This window comes from Rhinatrema bivittatum, chromosome 16 (genome assembly GCF_901001135.1).
Source record: "Rhinatrema bivittatum chromosome 16, aRhiBiv1.1, whole genome shotgun sequence".
In the NCBI taxonomy this organism is placed as follows: domain Eukaryota; kingdom Metazoa; phylum Chordata; class Amphibia; order Gymnophiona; family Rhinatrematidae; genus Rhinatrema; species Rhinatrema bivittatum.
Genome location: NC_042630.1, coordinates 37,189,300 through 37,208,002, shown reverse-complemented (window position 1 = coordinate 37,208,002; position 18,703 = coordinate 37,189,300). Strand labels below are relative to the sequence as shown.

Genomic DNA, 18,703 nt, shown 5'->3' with positions numbered 1-18,703 from the left:
GCACTAGGGATGCTGCAGCCGAAGTCATGGTCCTGGCCTTAAGGTTGCACCTGCTGGCCTGTGATTGCAGGGGGGCCCTGGTGGGTGGCCCTCGACCCAGGGGCTGGCAATGACTAGTTTGGGAGGCTGATATATTAAAGAACACAGAATTTTGCGCACTATTTAGGGTTTTTTTTTTCTCCTGTGCAATTTTGGTACCGGGATTTCCTGGCAAATAAACCGGCAGCAAAAACAGACCATTTTTATTGAAGGCTTTTTTGTTTTTTATTATTTTATTTAAGGCTTTTCTTTACCGACATTCATCAGGGATATCATGCCAGTTTACATCAAACAAGGGAGAGACCAAATGGTGAAAGCAGTTACAATAAGCAAGGAGCAGAAAAAGTGGGAGATGAACATGCGCAAAAGCAAAGAGGCATAAGTAAGAGGTTATAAAATGAAAACAGAGAATATAACAATGTAAGATAAGAAAACTATTTACAGGTAATGCGTCGGTGTCTTACGTAACGTATAGCTGCGGCGTCTGCCTGGGTGAAGAGGGCGTTCGATAGTTTTGTGCAAATTAGCTGAGGTAGGTGGGCAGGAAGTATTAGCTGGTGATGGTCAAAGAGGGAATGGGATGCACGGGATGAGATGCATGTAATACTATGTAATACTAAGGCCTTTACTGCCAAAACTTTGATTACACCCCATCAAGGTGTAATTACAAGAACTGCATTGAAACAACTATTTTCACTCGTAGTCTATGCATTCACTGATAATTAGCTGCTTTGCATAAATTTAGGATGCAGTCCCTCCCTGGAAATGAACTTGCATGAAGTTTCACAAAATTTAAGCTGCACACACTATAGCTATTTGCAAAGCCAACAGCTAAATGTGGCATGCTGCAAGGATAATCTTTCAGTAAGAAACAGGGGGTAGGTTTATGTCGTCAACCTTTCGCATGCAGTTCCTCTCTCTGCCCCCCCCCCCCCCCCGCCCCCTTCACTCTGCGGGTGAAAGTACATGAATCGTTGAAGAACTCGTAGAGACTTACAGGTTGAGCAAAAGTCTGTGGGCAAAATGTGTTCTTACCCATGGAAAGGGCTGGGATTCTGCCCTCCCCATTAGAATCTGTAAGACAAAAAGCGCCATGGGACCAGCAAGTTACAGAGAAAAAAAAAAAAAAAAAGAGGTTAATGTAAGAGCTTGAAAAAGCAGCAGTAATCCAAGCCTCTGGCATTCCTAGGTTGTAAACTCATCTGCCTCATCTTTTCCCCTCCTCCTCGGAGGGAATCCGAGCTTCCCTGAGATTTTGCATTCTTATATATAAGTGAAAAGTAGGGTTGGGGGATGAGTGACAGGAAAACTTCCTCCTTATGTAAATCTTGTAACCCACAGAAGATGGAGGAAAATCCAATCCACAGGCAATGCACAGGGAATGAATGGTAATTCCCTTGCCTAAGAGAGCAGCAGCAGCAGATCTGGGACCCTTTGTTCTTGACTGCCCCCAAGGCAACTTCCCTCCTCAAGCTCTCTGGAGCTGATGGCCCGGGTCTCCCCCTGAGCTGGTTTTGGGCCTAGCTTCTGAATTCTATCCACTAAACCCAGCAGAGGGTCTTATTCACAGTTGCCCTGCAATCACCAGAAACTGTTCCCCAGAAGGAAAAAAAAGACATCCCTTGGGATGTATGGCATTCTCCTCCTAGGGGAAAGCCCACACAGAGGGCAGCCGAGACTCTCCATGACTCACCAAGCAATGAGCTCTCCCTTCAGCTTCCTCCTGCAGCTCTCTGGAGGTCTTACACATGAGCTCTGGCAGCTTGCTGAGCTTGGTTGACCATAGGTGATCTTTTAAATCTGGCAAAAACTTCAATTTCTCCTCCCGCTCAAGTTCTAATTAGTTTTCTGAGGAATTTCTTAGCAAGAAAATAACCTGTGGGTGGAGAATATATTCATTTAAATAACCTTTCAGCCAATTTTTTAAATGTACAAATGCAGAAAAAAAATTGTCAAAATGTCACTTCTTCCTTTTGATTTTGTTCTTTAGCTCAGCAGTTTCTTCCTGCCCTTTGGACTCTGAACTCAACTGGAACCTGTCTCAGCTGGGATATGGTGCCCTCTGCCTTCACTTACAACTTCCTGGGAGGTGGTGGGGAGTGCGTTTCCTCCTCCCAACTCACTTACAGGCCGATTCAGTAAAAGTCACGTGATTCAGTATTTAAATGAGGACCCTCTTTTTTGACAGGAGCGGCGGCTGTCAGCGAGTTTGACAGCCAACGCTCAATTTTGCCGGCGTCGGTTCTCAAACCCGCTGACAGCCACGGGTTCGGAAACCGGATGCTGGCAAAATTGAGCATCCAGTTTTCAACCCACGAGCCGATTTTACATTTTTATTTATTTATTTTTTTACTTTGGGACCTCCGACTTAATATCGCCATGATATTAAGTCGGAGGGTGCACAGAAAAGCAGTTTTTACTGCTTTTCTGTGCACTTTCCCGGTGACGGCAGAAATTAACGCCTACCTTTAGGCTTGGCTGCACATTTTACTTAGTGAATCGCGCGGGAATAACTAATAGAGCCATCAATATGCATTTGCATGTTGCGAGCGCTATTAATTTCGGTGGGGTTGGGATGCGCGTTTTCGACCCCTTACTGAATAAGGGGTAAAGCTAGCGCGTCGAAAACTCACATCCAAACACGGGTTAATAGTGCGCTCCAGCAGAGCGCACTGTACTGCATCGGCCTGGCAATGCTTTGTTGTTGCAATGCTGGTCCTCAGCCAGGGGCTGAAGCTCGCTCCAGAGCCCTCTATATGTATCCTCTCCCTCAAGTCTGGTCATTGGGTGTCAACTGTTACCCGATGGCCGGGCCTCCCTCCCTCTCCCGGGGACTGTGAGTACCCCCTCTGCAGCATTACCAACCCTGGTCTGAGGACTGGGCCCTCAAATAGAAATTCGGTCTTCAGCGCAGTCCTTGCTACAATCACCCAATTATTTTCTTAACAAAAAAAAAAGACAAGCTTTAAAATATTCTGCATTCCTGGCTAGAAAATAACTTTTAGGCCAAGATTCACGCCAAGAGAAAGTTCTCCAGCTGCGCTCACTATGCAGGAGTCCCGTTACAACAGAGAACAGGACAACTTTACTTCCCAAGCACACACTGTGCTGTTCAGTAGGTTCCTGTCATTGCAAGACACCAGCTGTAGGCAAAAGCCACAGATTTGTTAAGGAAAGGTAATACTTTAATGTCATTCTTGCAATTTAAACCACACCTAGCCAGTTAGACAAATCAAAGAAATAAAAAAACAAAACAAAAACACCCTCACATACCAGCTTAGAGGGCAGCAAATGAAAACCGAACCTCTAGGAAGGAAGCCAAGCAGCGCCCCCCCCCCCCCCCACCCACCCCCCACCTCTGCTAACAGAAGCTTGCGCACTGCAATAAGGCCTGCGAACACTTCCAATTCATGGCCAGCCAACCGTTAAACTGAACTGCTCAACACTGCTGCAGGGGGGGGGGGTCGCACTTCCAATATCGGTAAAGGTCCACATTCCACAGCCACGGGAATAGGGCGGCCACGCTGGGGATAATTCATCTGCTTGGAACATGGCTACCTCGCAGAAGCACCTCGCAGTACTCAGTTTGCCGGCCAGAGCAAAGGAGACGGAAAGAAAACTCAGCACAGGAGTTAGGGACAGACTGCTGCAGTGTAAGGGGTGAAGTCACTCTGTTCATAACAGAAGAGCAGGATCTGGAGTGGGATGATCGTATCTGATGATGATGATCTTAAAGTGGCCAAAGAGAGAAACATAGAAATGACGGCAGAAGAAGACCAAACGGCCCATCCAGTCTGCCCAGCAAGCTTCGCACTTTTTTTTTTTTCTCATACTTATGTTACTCTTGGCTCTTAGTAACCCTTTGGTTCTATTTCCCTTCCACCCCCACCATTAATGCAAGGAGCAGTGTTGGAGCTGCATCTAAGTGTAATATATAGCTTAAATTAGTTAGGGGTAGTACCCGCCGCAATAAGCAAGCTACACCCATGCCCATTTGTCTACCCAGACTATGTGACTCAGTCCCTGTTGGTTGTTGTCTGTATATAGATCCACTTTTCTTCATTCCCCCTGCCGTTGAAGCAGAGAGCTATGCTGGATTTGCACGAAGTATCAGACTTCCTCCCCTGCCGTAGAAGCAGAGAGCTATGCTGGATATGCACGAAGTATCAGACTTCCTCCCCTGCCGTAGAAGCAGAGAGCTATGCTGGATAATATGCACGTAGTATCAGACTTCCTCCCCTGCCGTAGAAGCAGAGAGCTATGCTGGTTTATGCATTGAAAGTGAAGTATCAAGCTTATTTGGTTTGGGGTAGTAACCGCTGTAACAAGCAAGCTACTCCCCGCTTTTTGTGAATGCAAATCTTTTTCCACATTTCCTCTTGCCGTTGAAGCTTGGAGCAATGTTGGAGTCGCATTAACCATGTGTATGTTTATTGAATAAGGATATTATCTCCAGGCAGTAGCCGTCATTCCCGTGAGCCACCCGTTCTTCATTCATGTCCTCTCGACTTTATGGATCCACAATGTTTATCCCATGCCCCTTTGAAGTCCTTCACAGTTCTGGTCTTCACCACTTCCTCTGGAAGGGCATTCCAGGCATCCACCACCCTCTCTGTGAAGAAATACTTCCTGACATTGGTTCTGAGTCTTCCTCCCTGGAGCTTCAACTCGTGACCCCGGGTTCTGCTGATTTTTTTCCGAAGGAAAAGGTTTGTCGTTGTCTTTGGATCGTTGAGATATGGCAACGGCAAAAGCCAGAAGGATACTTGAGTTCATAGGGAGAGAAATAGCTAGTACATAAGAACATAAGAAATTGCCAAGCTGGGTCAGACCAAGGGTCCATCAAGCCCAGCATCCTGTTTCCAACAGAGGCCAAACCAGGCCACAAGAACCTGGCAATTACCCAAACACTAAGAAGATCTCACGCCACTGATGCAATTAATAGCAGTGGCTATTCCCTAAGTAAACTTGATTAATAGCCGTTAATGGACTTCTCCTCCAAAAACTTATCCAAACCTTTTTTGAACCCAGCTATACTAACTGCACTAACCACATCCTCTGGGAACAAATTCCAGAGTTTAATTGTGCGTTGAGTAAAAAAGAACTTTCTCCAATTAGTTTTAAATGTGCCACATGCTAACTTCATGGAGTGCCCCCTAGTCTTTCTATTATCCGAAAGAGTAAATAACCGATTCACATCTACCCGTTCTAGACCTCTCATGATTTTAAACACCTCTATCATATCCCCCCTCAGCCGTCTCTTCTCCAAGCAGAACAGCCCTAACCTAGATGATATTGCCTTTACACAAGTCCCTGGTAAGACCTCACTTGGAATGTGGTATACAGGGCTGGAGACTGCACCTTCAATAGCACATACAGAGGATGGTCAATCGTCTTCATCATATAGGAACAGACTTAATTACCAGATTGTATATACCATGGAGGAAAGGAGAGATAGGAAAGACATTTAAACACCTCCAAAGATCAGTGGAAGGGCCCTGGGAGACTGGAGTAATCTAAGGAAAGGGAGATGGGTGCATGGATCAGCCTCCCTGGGGTGGTGGAGATGAGGATATTATCAGCATTCAAATAATGCACAGCTGGGACAGGGTGGGGCTGTAGAGTTGAGCAGGCAATGTCGATTGACATCATGTTCTATATGAGTGGGGTGAAAGCTCTGCCAAAGAGATTCAAGGAACGCTCACATCAGCACACACACACTGGCGCTAGGGTCCCCACCTTCTGCTAGAACTACTTCCTTCCACGCAACGGCCAAGGCCATGGGAGAACACATGGTTGTGATTTATTGGGAGGGGTTGAGAATATGAATCATTCAAGCGAGGGGCATTCTAGAATCGTCCGTTGAGATTCCAACCTCGCCCAGGTGACCCTGCTAAGGCATGGATCACCCCCGCAAAATCCTCTCCTGCTCTGTAACCCCTTGGAGGGGATCCAGCAGATGCCACCACTGCTGCTTCCATGCGAGATAAAGTCCTAAGCATGTCTGCATGCTAAAAGCCAACTCATGTTTCAGAATGTTGGACAGGGAGAAGTGACGTGGTATATATTCCTCCAAGAGTTCCACAAACCAGGAATGAACAAAAAAAAAAAAAAGGAGTAGTAAACATATAACATGACTGCACATAAAGACGATATGGCACAGGAGGCACCGTGTATCAAGGCCTGGAGCAGTGGCTTTCTACCTGGTCCTCAAGAACTACCCAGGCCAGTCTGGTTCTCAGGCTATCCCCACTGAATACGCATAGGATAGATCTGCGTGCATGCAAATCTCTTTCATTGTGAATATCTGTAAGAGAGGCAGCCTGGCCAAGAGGACCAGATTAAAAACCATTGCCCTGCAGGAATTTGCTAGCAAAAAACACTGTCCCTTAAGGCTGATGACAAACCAAGGAAAAGGGCCAGCCTGAAGACCATTCCCAAGCAACATAAGAACATAAGAAAATGCTATACTGGGTCAGACCAAGGGTCCATCAAGCCCAGCATCCTGTTTCCAACAGTGGCCAATCCAGGCCATAAGAACCTGGCAAGTACCCAAAAAACTAAGTCTGTTCCATGTTACCATTGCTAATGGCAGTGGCTATTCTCTAAGTGAACTTAATAGCAGGTAATGGACTTCTCCTCCAAGAACTTATCCAATCCTTTTTTAAACAAGCTTTACTAACTGCACTAACCACATCCTCTGGCAACAAATTCCAGAGTTTGTGCGTTGAGTAAAAAAGAACTTTCTCCGATTAGTTTTAAATGTGCCCCATGCTAACTTCATGGAGTGCTCCCTAGTCTTTCTATTATCCGAAAGAGTAAATAACCGATTCACATCTACCCGTTCTAGACCTCTCATGATTTTAAAGACCTCTATCATATCTCCCCCCTCAGTCGTCTCTTCTCCAAGCTGAAAAGTCCTAACCTCTTTAGACTTTCCTCATAGGGGAGCTGTTCCATTCCCCGTATCATTTTGGTAGCCCTTCTCTGTACCTTCTCCATTGCAATTATATCTTTTTTGAGATGCAGCAATCAGAATTGTACACAGTATTCAAGGTGCGGTCTCACCATGGAGCGATACAGAGGCATTATGACATTTTCCGTTTTATTCACCATTCCCTTTCTAATAATTCCCAACATTCTGTTTGCTTTTTTGACTGCCGCAGCACACTGAACCAACGATTTCAATGTGTTATCTACTATGACACCTAGATCTCTTTCTTGGGTTGTAGCACCTAATATGGAACCTAACATCGTGTAACTACAGCAAGGGTTATTTTTCCCTATATGCATCACCTTGCACTTATCCACATTAAATTTCATCTGCCATTTCGATGCCCCATTTCCCAGCCTCACAAGGTCTTCCTGCAATTTATCACAATCCGCTTGTGATTTAACTACTCTGAACAATTTTGTATCATCTGCAAATTGATTACCTCACTCGTCATATTTCTTTCCAGATCATTTATAAATATATTGAAAAGTAAGGGTCCCAATACAGATCCCTGAGGCACTCCACTGCCCACTCCCTTCCACTGAGAAAATTGTCCATTTAATCCTACTCTCTGTTTCCTGTCTTTTAAACAGTTTGTAATCCACGAAAGGACATCGCCACCTATCCCATGACTTTTTACTTTTTGTAGAAGCCTCTCATGAGGAACTTTGTCAAACACTTTCTGAAAATCCAAATACACTACATCTACAGGTTCACCTTTATCCACATTTATTAACTCCTTCAAAAAAGTGAAGCAAGAGAGACTCCCACTATTCAAGCTGGCAGAAACTGGTGTGGGGAGGGGGGGGGGGGGGGGGAGTTAAGCAGTAGCAGGCAGCGCTCACAGCCCCACCCCCCCCACCTAAAATCTCTTAACCATTTTCTCAAATAATTGTCCAAAGCTGTTTACAGCAACATGCATTAATCACACACAGCAAAATACAAAAACCACACAAAATATTAATTATGTATTTAACATAACCACAAAACCCTAAGAGACTTCGCTTTATCCCAGCAATAATAAACCTTCCAGTTCTAAAGCTGCTGAACCAACTTATGCTCCACACTTATCACAAGAGAAAAAAAATGAGTCAGATAAACCTCTGGAAAACAAGCAAGTCTTGACTTCACTCGGAAAGTCAGATCACAAGTCACCTGTAATCACACAACAACCTGTGCAGAAGTTATAATCACGAAAAAGGGAGCTCCTCGGTTTAACTTAGCAGCCGGCAGACTGGCAACAAATGACGACATGCAGAATAAATCCGATTGGGTCCATGCTGGAGCGACTCGGCGAACATGACGTCATGCAACGCCCGGCAATCCGGCCACTTCCAAAACAAAAGCAAAAGCACGGATGCTCCTCACCCTCCACTCCTGCAGAGCTCGAATCGAGTTAGTACCAGTTCAAGTCTACAGTCAGCCTTTATACATGACGTGGACTTGCATAAATTGGATCAGGGTCGTAACTAAATAAGGAACAACAGGGAAGGGAAAGGACATGTCAGGGTAGCATCTGGACGGGCACCTTTGGAGACTATCAAGAGTGCAAAGGAGCTTTCTAGGTGGCATTTGGATGTCTCCAAATGCCAAGTGGCCCATCGTATTACAAAGGCCATGCTGAATATATTCCTGGATGTGCGAAGTTTGCGGAGGCATCAAGGTGCCCCCACCCCAGCTCCCTCTTCAGTCGTTCATGCTGCGTTCGTACGTTGCGTGTCTGGTCGTGATGTCTGCGGGACGCTCTGATGGTGACCAGCCCCCTGGATTTTCTTAGGTCCTTCTGTGCCGTCCCTGTTTTCCCAGACATGGTGGCATCGCCTTTGGGCCCTTTTAGCTTTCAGACTGGAGGCCCGACGTGCGAGCCTCCTCTCAAGCCACGCTCCTCGCTACCCAAACTGTCTGATATGCAGCAGAAAGTGGCGAGACATCTCGGAATGTCTCGCCACTAAGTCTAAGAAAATCCAGGGGGCTGGTCACCATCAGAGCGTCCTGCAGACGTCACGACCAGACACGCAACGTAAGAACGCAGCATGAACGACTGAAGAGGGAGCTGGGGTGGGGGCACCTTGATGCCTCCGCAAAATTCGCACATCCAGGAATATATTCAGCATGGCCTTTGTAATACGATGGGTTTAAAAAAATGCTCTCAGAACAAACATTATGCTGTCCTGTCACTTTTTAAGCTGGGGACTTGTTTTTTGAAGCAAAAAGCTGTATCAGCAGGGCTTACACAAGTGGTTGTGGGGGAGAGTAGCTTGTCTGTGCCTGGGACCTGACTCAACAGGAGGAGGAATGCCTGGCCAGCAGCCCTTCCCTGTACAGAAAGGTTCTCAGACCCAGGTCCTGGTTCATCCACGCACACACACTTGTTTACAAAGCCCTATAAAAGTTCAGGGTCCTCCGGTGGGAACTTGGAGCCTCACCTGTGCACTGAGGAGTGGCGCAGGATCTTTCCCGTTGAAGCTGTGGGCTCCTGTTTTTCGGTCGCACCTGATGAGTGGCAGGATGCCAATTTGGTATGTATTATAGTCACGGGAAATGAAGTATTTTCATTACTGTATATCTCGTATCTTGTATCATAGTGTGTGTGTGTGTGTTTAGTATTGTGCAGGTCTGCCTACCTCCCATTCGGGCATCTTGTTACAGCCTTTAATGGGAGATTCTCAGTACAAAACAGAGAAATGGCAAAACTGACAGCTCCAGGGTTTTTGTTTTAAACCAGGAGATTCTCAACACACAGCTACAAAGGGCACATTTTTCTGAATTTAGCCCTATTATATAAATAATTCCCAATCCGGGGGGGGGGGGGGAGGGGGAAGGGCCTTGTTCCATCAGGGGTAACTTTGGGGAGGGCCGCCGCAGGGATACTTAAACTTTATTTTTAGTTTTGGGGAGTCAATGGGGGTCAGCAATGACCCTGGCTCAATCTCCCCGTTTGGACGTGGGTTGGTTTTTTAAAAATATTTTTTCCCCCTACCACTTTAAAATGTGCGGCATGAGCCTCGGGACCCGCCGCACATCTAACTCAGGCCAGGGAGATGTAGTTATTTTATCACGACTGACTACCTCCTCAGTCGGCCGTGATAAAATATTGGCATAGAATTGCCTTTTTTGTGTGTATTTACATTATTCATGCATTATAGGGGAGGGTATCTGGGTGGGGATACGCCAATTATCCTGTAGAGGTGTGAGATATCCACACGTTAGAGCCTTTGATGGCGCATTTGGATGAATGATCCGGTACCTGTCACAATGTAAGGCAAAGCAACTTGCACAAAGAATCTCAGTAGGAGGTAAAGGATTCAAACCCTATCTTCCCTGGTTCTCAGGCCGCTCGCTCTGACCATTAGAGGAAATGTTGCTAATGTACTTTCCTCTAAAGTACCCCTGCCTTAAAGTACCTTTTTTCCCTTTGCCCCACCCTCATCCCCCTCACTCTTCCCCCACCCCTTCCGCCCTTTTCCTCTTCGCTCCCTTCCTTTCTGCCCCCTCCCCTCATTCAATTGTACAGTAGTGCACATTATTTATATTGTTCATAGTTCATATGCTAAGCCTATGAGTGCACACTCCTCCCTAACATTGTATATAAGTTCACTTGTACATCTAATTTTAATATGGATAATCAAAATCCATTACGTTCTACCAAGTTGTATTTCTGTTCGCTGACTCTCTTTCTATGCACTGTCGTATATTATCTATTTAGCCTTCTTTCATCGTTCATTGTAATTTCCTGTCTCAGTTACCTGTAAACCGACATGATGTGTCCTACGAATGCCGGTATATAAAAAGCGTTAAATAAATAAATAAATAAATAAATAAATAAATAGAGGCTACTCCTCCCTAGTTTGGCTTTCTTGGTACGAAGTGAATGATTAAACGTTTTTCTTTTCCCTCTCTGGCAGGGTCTGGAGCCTCTGGAGGAGTTGTTACCAAACTCGCCGAATATAATGGTCAAAGGCGGCGGAAGTAAGTCTCCTTCTGCATATACGGGCCGATGGAGCGCACTGTTAGCCCGCCGTTGGCCCCTTATTCAGTGAGGGGCCGAAAACGCGCGTCCAACCCGCCGAACCTAATAGCGCGTCCAACCCGCCGAACCTAATAGCGCCCTCAACATGCAAATGCATGTTGAAGGCCCTATTAGGTATTCCCACGCAATTCAGAAAACAAAATGTGCAGTCAAGCTTCTACTTCTACTGGGGGAGACTGGGACTTCAGGAACTCTCAGTAGCACCCCCACAGCCAGCGCTCCTGTACTGTTCTCTACAGCCCGCCTCCTGCTGGGGGACCCTGAGACTGCAGAAGCTCTGAGACTACACAGCCCTCTCACGATATAAGAAATCTAGCCAACAAATGAGCCGATTCAGTAAAGTCCGCGGGAGAGCGGGGCGTGTGCACAGGCCACTCACTTGTGTGCACGATTCAGTATTTAAATGAGGCCCGGCGGTAGAAACAGGCAAAAATGACTGGTGTCCCAGTCATTATGCATCGGCGAGCTTGGGGGTTCACGTTAGTTAGGGTCTTGAGAGGCTGATTTGTGGCCTCCGGCTGAGATGGCACAGCAGTGGCTGGACTGAGGTAGGAGGGGCGATAAAAAAAAAAAGGAGAAACGCCTAAGGTGATTGCAAATGAAGTCTCCTGGTGCCACAGCCTGGGTTACTTCCCAATGATGCTGGAAACCCAAAATTCAGAAGGAAAATGCTGCTGAAAGGAAGAGAGACCAGAACGGGGCACTGGGACAGGACATTGCTGGTCTGGGCCCTACGAGACTTTGATTTCTCTTAATACCTTTTCACGCTGAACACTAAAAAGTACGATATGGAAAGTCCATGAAGCAAGTTCTTGTCCTCTTGCAGTCAGGTTTCCAGGATATCCTTAGTGAATGTATGAGAGAGATTTGCATGCAACTTAAGCAGGGATATCATGAACACCCAACCAGTTTGTGTGCTTGAGGACCGAGTTGGACAACCCTGTTCTAATACCACGCGAGCAGAAATACAGATTAGATTGAGTGATTTCTCTGGTGGCTTCTTCCTGCTCATCGGAGCCCACCTCAGTTGGACTGCAGCACCGTGAACCTTTATTGGCGATCACCCGGGGGATATTTCCCCCCCCATTCTGTATAGCCTCTGACTCTGTTTACCCACTCATTTTAGTGACAGTCCTCGGTGGGGGGCCCTGAGCCAGGGCTTCTTTCTGGGTCCTAAATCCAGCCACTAGGTGTCGCCGCTGTGCAGTGACTGGGAATCTGTCCCCTGGGGGCTGTGAACGCCTCCTCCGCACCATCCTTGCCCAGCCCAGGAAGCAGGAACTGAACCAAGGGCCTCAGCATGGAGGTGCATAGCAGCGCTGCTGAGCCACTACGCTGGCCCAATTAGGTTATTTTCTGAAACAGTTAAAAAAAAAAAAAAAAGTTAACTTGTGTGCTTTGTTTTTGTGTTCTTCTTGGGACATGTGGCAAGTCTCCCCTTCTGTACCCACCATCAGGGTTCCCCACCTCTGTCACAACGGGAAGCAAGGCGGAGCTGGTCTGCACAGAGACGGATGGCATCCCCTCCTCCACCTTCACGTGGTACAAGAACAAGGTCCAGCCTTCCAGAGCTCCTCCTACACCCTCAATGCCAACAAAATGTTACATAGAGTAGTAAATCTCCAAGGCATACAGCAACTTATCTTTCCTTCTCTCTGTCCCCTGACCCCATGAGCTGTCAAATGTCTCTCTTTCGCGGCACAAGATCCCAGCCACGGAGATGAATGTATACCATGACTTACACATACCAGGCAGAAAGATTTGATACTCGAGTCCTTCAGGACAGGGCCAGTCCTCCTCTGCTCTGGTTGGCTCCGGTTTTACCTGTTCAGGACAGGATGTGGGAAGAGGATGGGAGCTATAGGCCTCTGCACCATAAGGGTGCAGAGGCCTATAGCTCCCATAAGGTCCCATAAGGCAGCCACCTGCTAACTCAAGACAGAGCCCTCTACAGGGTCCCTGGGGACTCGCGGGGATATCCTACAATGACATGCCAGCATTCAGCCAGGCAAATTATTATTTACTGCATGTACTGCAATTCCATTGGTACCAAAGTGGTTAGCAAAAAGTCTATCGTACACAAAAACGTACAATATTAAGACAAACGCACTTCAAATAAGCAATTGTGGAGGGAGGGGTTGTGGATATTACCCTGCACCCTTTTTTTTTTTTTTTTACAGGAGCGGTCTCTCTTTGCACAGCTACAGGATGGCTACTTGCCACCCATGTTTTGTAATGCTGCCCAGCCGGCTCTGTGCCTTCACTCGGTCTTTTGATTTCTCCCCCTTTCCAATGGCAGACTTTTGACCCTGTGATAGAGGATGATGCTGGGGAGTATTCCTGCACGGCAGGGAATGGCATTAGCCTCGATCAGATGTCGAGTGCTGTGCGCATGGAAGTCGTTAAGTACATTTGCCTGAAACCTCTTGCGTCTCTCGCCTAGACCATAAGCTCTATGGAGCAGGGACCGACTCTAACATGTATCTACCTGTACAATTCTGTGTAGATCTAGTAGTGCTATAGATATGATTAATGGTACAGAGTTTCACACATTCTGTGTGTGCTTCAGTGATGGGGGAAGCAGATTTAGCATTCTTATAGTCGGCATACAGCAAAACCAATCACCAAACAAAATTACTTTTAAGTAAAATCAACAAATTTAATTGCTTTTGGTACCCTGCTTGGGGTGGAGAATTTAAGTGGACATAACTTTGAGGGGTTTTCTAAAAAAAATATTCTAATTGTAAACATATTTTACAAAACTTTGATTTCCCCTCCGTTCCTTGGAAGAAGTACAAAGTGACAGCTGCTTAGGCAGGACCTTGCATTTGACGGTTAGAAGAGGAAAAAATTAGTCAAAAGTGTGAAAAGTAGAGTTTAAAGAGTGTTAAGGGTTGGTAACCCTAATAGCCGTGTACAGTACGCTACAGTAGCTCAGACTTACAATTATCCGATTGGACAGAACCCTGTGATGCGCTAGGGACAACAGCAAACATTAGTGAAGTCATATTTAGAATTTGAAGACTTGAATCAGAGCTGTGATGAGAGCTGTGCATTTGCTTCTCAGCCAATCCACTGCCTGTTTACTTACAGAGTCCTATAAAATGACAGAATCTGAACGTTTCTGGGGGAGTTCAGATCAATTACTAAATGACATTCACAGAGAGTGGACATGCATTTGCTGCTTTGCTATGTATAAACAAGAATACACAAGGCAATAGGCAAGCCATGGTAAGACAAAAAAAAAAAAAAAAAAGGGTGGATGGACCAAACAATGTGGGAGCAGAACACATGAGCTCCATTTAAAGCAAATTTAGAGTTGAGCAGAACCTGACTTAATTAAATGATAGCTCTTCAGAATAAGGTAACCGGTGCATGCATATGGACTTACCTGATATCAAGGGGGGTTGTTATGCTCTTTGGTTCCGGTGTGAAAAAGTAACAGCTGTAATGTAATTCACTGAAATAGTATAGACAGGAAGGCATCAAGCTGGTAAAAAAAAATGTATTCTCACCTGAACTAAAAATGTAATCCATGCATATCCAGAAATAAAAATAAAACGGAGAATGAAACAAAAACATTGCAGATCAGTGACAACGTAAAGCTTTCTCCGGAGGTAGGCCGAGCACACATTTTTACTCATGATTTAATAAGGATTAAACATGAGGAAAATGTGCATTCTAATTAGTGCTCTTCCACGCAAATCCCATGTAAACCAAGGCACCCGCTATTGCTCCCCGATGCAGGGAGAGGCGTTGAAGCCCTGGAGGCTTAACTCATGGGTTTATTTTTAACACTGGAAGAACTGATGGGTCAGAGGTTAACCCATTTTTGGGGCCAGCCTGGTCTCAAACCTGCAGTCTCTTGGGTCTGGGGGTGACCACTGGACCTGGGAAGTGAGGTCAGGCACCGTGTTTGCACAGCACCTTAGAAAAACGCTAGTCTCTGAAATGGGCGTTAATTCCTGGGGAAGAGATGGAATAAAAAATATTTGAGTCTTAAAAATAACGAAAGCAACAGCTAAGTCCGAGCACCTCTATGTTGAGACCTGCCCCCGCTTAGCCTGACTCACCTACCACTAAATTCCCATCCATAAACTTACCCTCTCTACCCTATCACTAACCCTCTTCCCCATTCACCTAACCCATCTCCCACCTAGTTACTCCTCTCCCCTGTCCTCTAACCAACTCCTCCCTCCCTCCCTCCCCCATACTTATCTTTCCTGGCACCTTCTCTCTCTGAAGAAATATTCTCCTTTATTTTACAGGAAACAATGCGCCATGCATGCCATGAGAAACTGCTTTCAGCTGCAGACCAGACTGCGCATCTTCATCATTTAAAAAAAAATATATATACTGGAGCAATACTGATCTCACAAACACATTATTGCATGCAAAAACAACAAAAAAAAAGCCAAAACCAATGATCTTGTAAAATGGCATCCATTGCAAATAAAGAAAATGAATAAATCTGTCCCATTCCTTATTACATTTTTTTTTTTAAACAGCACACAAGCTCAAAATCAAGTTAACAGCAAGAATGCTCAGCACAAACACAAATGCTCAGGGAGAGGGTGAGAGAGAAATGAACTGATCCTTGCATCAGTGTATTAGGATGAAGGGCGCGATGTTAAGATCTCCCGCAAGCCGCTGGGGAAAAAAAGAAGACAAAACCAGAGTGCAGACTCTCGCACCCAATTCCAACACAAGAATACGCCAGAAGGATCCTTCAGACTCCGTACCAGCACTTTCATTCAGAGCCATGAAATCCTGCCAACAGATGGATGATTTACTCAAAGAAAGAGAGACAAGTCAGGACACACGGAGAGGGAATGTTTCCCATACTGGGTGCACTGGTGCAAGGTCCACAAGCATGCCCAATCCGAGGGAAAAAGCATCCGCTGAGATTTGCACCTGCTTTTTCTATGGGTCCTTCCTTCCCGTGAAATAAGGCATGTCAATTTGAAAAATGTGATCTCCACAAATTTATTTCCCAACCTCCCCAGAACACTACCCCGTCACCCTCCTAAAAGTACATGTGAGGTTGATCTCCTTCAGGTAAGGGCTTCCATGTACGGCGCGCAGAGAAGACTAAGAGCAAGTTTGCTTACCGTAAAACGGTGTTTTCCGTGGATAGCAGGATGAATCAGCCATGCTGTCTGGAGGACGTCTTCCGGGACGGCCCAGGCGGAGCTTCCCTAGCCGAAAGAGCTTTGCTCTGTGTGAGGCTGCGTGTACTTTCCCACGTGGCGCCATCCTCCTCTCAGTCTTTCCAAAGCAAATCTGCAAAACACAAGATGGAGACTGTCCAGGGAGGGGGGGCGGGCCAGCATGGCTAATTCATCCTGCTATCTACAGCAAACACAGTTTACAGTAGGCAAACTTGCTTTTTTCCTGCAGATAAGCAGGCTGAATTAGCTATGCTGTCTGGGAGTCCCCAACTGAGAAAGGAAGAGTACAGCTAGAAGAGTCTCTTTTTCCTTTTTCTTTTTTTTATATAACTGGACGGCTGCAAGAGTCTGAGTCTAGAGTGCTGCGCTCACCTTCACCTATGACAGCGGACAGTCTCTTCACTTTCTGACAGAATGGAGTATAGCTCTGCCCACCACTGCATCCGCTGCCACTTGTTGGTCTATGCAGTAGTGCATCGTGAACTTGTGCGGGGAGGACCATGTGGCCACTTTGTAAACATCCTGCATCGGGCCCCCCCCCCCCCCGGAGATGGGCTACCGAAGCCGCCATTGCCCGAGCTTGGTGCTCTTTTGGCAATCCTGCAAGAGTGTCTGACCGCTTGGCATAACAACTGAATACACTGCGTAATCCACGTGGCTGACCCAGGAGACGAACAGCTGTGAGGGTCTAATTTCGGACTGCGTTCTCTGTTTGTAATACGTCAAGGCTCGCTTGCAGGCCAACGTATGCAATCGCCTCTCTCCCTCATTCCGACGAGGCTTCGGGCAGAAGGTCGGCAGAGTGATTGCCTGGTTGATGTGGAAGGCCGAGACTACTTTTGGTAGAAGGGAGGGATGGCTCCACACGGTTACCTTGTTGTGGTAACCGTGGAGAATAGTGGACTAGCACCTGCAGCTCGCTGACTCGCCGTACAGAGGCGAGGGCACCCAGGAACAGCACCTTGGAGGGGCTGCGTCCAAGGTGTCAAAAGAGGGGGCAGCATCAGCTGCTCCAGAATAATGCGAGGTCCCAAGGACAGGGCAGTTGAAGGTGAAGGATGCTCCGAATGAAGCAAGAGACCAGGGTGTGGTTGGAGATGGGAAGACCCCTGTGTGGGAGATGGTAAACTGCGATCGCGCTGACATGAACTCTCACTCTCGCCTGAGTGAAAGAGGGAGTGAAGGTATTCTAGCAGATGCTCCGGAGAACATTTATTTATTTGTTTTTCTATACCGACATTTTATTCAAATTTTCACATCGGTTTATATATAACAGAACTGTCTTCAGTTAAACTATTGAAGACAAAATACAGTAAAACAGTTAAACAGAGTAAATATAAATAATTAAAAGATCAATAGTAAATTAAAAATATCAAAACTAAATTAATAAGAAAACCTATAGTGAAATGAGATATTGTGTTTCTAATGAAAGAAGGAAGTTGTAGCGTGGTATTGTTAAAAACAATTAACTTTGTGAGGGGAAAGTTTTCCAAAAAAGCTAAGTTTTGAGGCTTTTCCTGAAAGAAGATATGGAGGGGTCAGTTCTCAGAGAAAATGGAAGAGAGTTCCAGATATGGGGACCTATTATTGATGCAGCTCAAGCCCTTGTGGATACTCTGTGAACTTCTTTATTGGAAGGGGTTGTCAGCAAACCAGTATCTGATGAACGGAGGCTTCTTGTAGATATACATGAGTAAAGAGAACATGAGAACAAGTCGATGCATTTGGCATCGCACCAAGCAGCATAGCAAACCATTAGAGGACTATCGAGACAAGAACATCCTGGACTTCAGCGGGCAGTCACAGGTCAATTAACACTGCCCTCTCAATCTCCACGGCGTGAGATGGAGGGAGGAGAGCAGTGGGTGGAGCAGTGAGCCCCCATCCTGAGATATCAGGGTTGCACTGTGGCCCAGTGGGATGGGATGTTCTGTGGATAGATGTACCACGGTTGTCTGGGCCATGCCAGTGCCACAAGGATGAGATGCGCTGAGTCCAGCATACAAGGGAGTCCGCCAGCTTCTCATGAATATCTTCACGGATGGCGCTGGCCCTGAGCCACACTATCCTCCGGGCTGCAATGCCCTCCTCCGTGGTGTGGACCGACGTCTCAAAGGCCTCATATATTGTCCGCAAAACATGTAAGAACTTCTTCCAGGTCATGGAACTGCTGTGGCATCGTGTCCGGTTGCGAAGTGGTGGCAATGAATGGCTTGAGGGACTGCAGGCACTCATAAAAGGTACTGTGTGATACAGAATTGGTGTTGTTAAATTTTGGCATTCAGCATCCCGCATCCCTGCTTGAAATGCTGGCATCCAAAATCATCCAGGTATTTTGAGTACTGTCCCGAGGGGTGTTGGAATGCAGATGGAACTTCTTGTCCCTCTTCATCGCCGACTCCACTACTTCAGACACATGGGGCAGCTGTGGCGTGCTATAGAAAGGTGATTGCTGCATTCAGAACTTGG

The 18,703-nt window shown here is 46.3% G+C and overlaps 2 long non-coding RNA genes across 2 annotated transcripts in view; one reads left to right on the top strand and one right to left on the bottom strand.

Moving 5' to 3' along the window:
• The window catches only part of LOC115078187, a 45,998-nt gene that overhangs the window by 11,768 nt on the left and 15,527 nt on the right, over positions 1-18,703 (bottom strand). Inside the window, exon 3 of the long non-coding RNA XR_003853084.1 lies at positions 1,733-1,915. This is a non-coding gene — a long non-coding RNA (uncharacterized LOC115078187). The remainder of the gene's footprint in view (positions 1-1,732; positions 1,916-18,703) is intronic.
• LOC115078186 lies at positions 9,181-15,529 on the top strand. Its single transcript, XR_003853083.1, has 4 exons — positions 9,181-9,552; positions 10,939-11,002; positions 12,496-12,618; positions 15,332-15,529. It is a non-coding gene; the product is annotated as an uncharacterized LOC115078186 (long non-coding RNA).